Below are 402 nucleotides of genomic sequence, written 5' to 3' on the forward strand. Positions count from 1 at the left end.
TTTTTTTCTGGGGGTGCCTGGAAAACCTGCAGCTCATGGATCATCCAGGATGAAATCTGGGAATTTGGGGTCAGGGGGGAGGGGCTGGGAGATCCCAGGTTTTCCCCCCCTCCCCCAAATTTCCAGCAGGTTGCTTCCCAGTTCTCTCAGTCCTCATTTTACTGGGAACCTCCCCCCCCCAACAAGGGGTTACCAGGGATTTGGGAACCACATTCCCAGTACCCACTGATCCCATTCCTGGGAATTCCCTTCCTCCATCCCCACTTCCCTCTCCCTTTCAAACACATTCCCAAGGATTCAACCCTTGGGAATTCCAACCCTGAGGAAACTGCAGATCCAGGATCATCCCCCCAACTCCCACTTTTTGGTGTTTCCCTCCTGGAATTCTCAGAATTCCCTTGG

This window comes from Chaetura pelagica, unplaced genomic scaffold (genome assembly GCF_000747805.2).
Source record: "Chaetura pelagica isolate M959 unplaced genomic scaffold, ChaPel_1.0 scaffold545, whole genome shotgun sequence".
NCBI lineage: Eukaryota > Metazoa > Chordata > Aves > Apodiformes > Apodidae > Chaetura > Chaetura pelagica.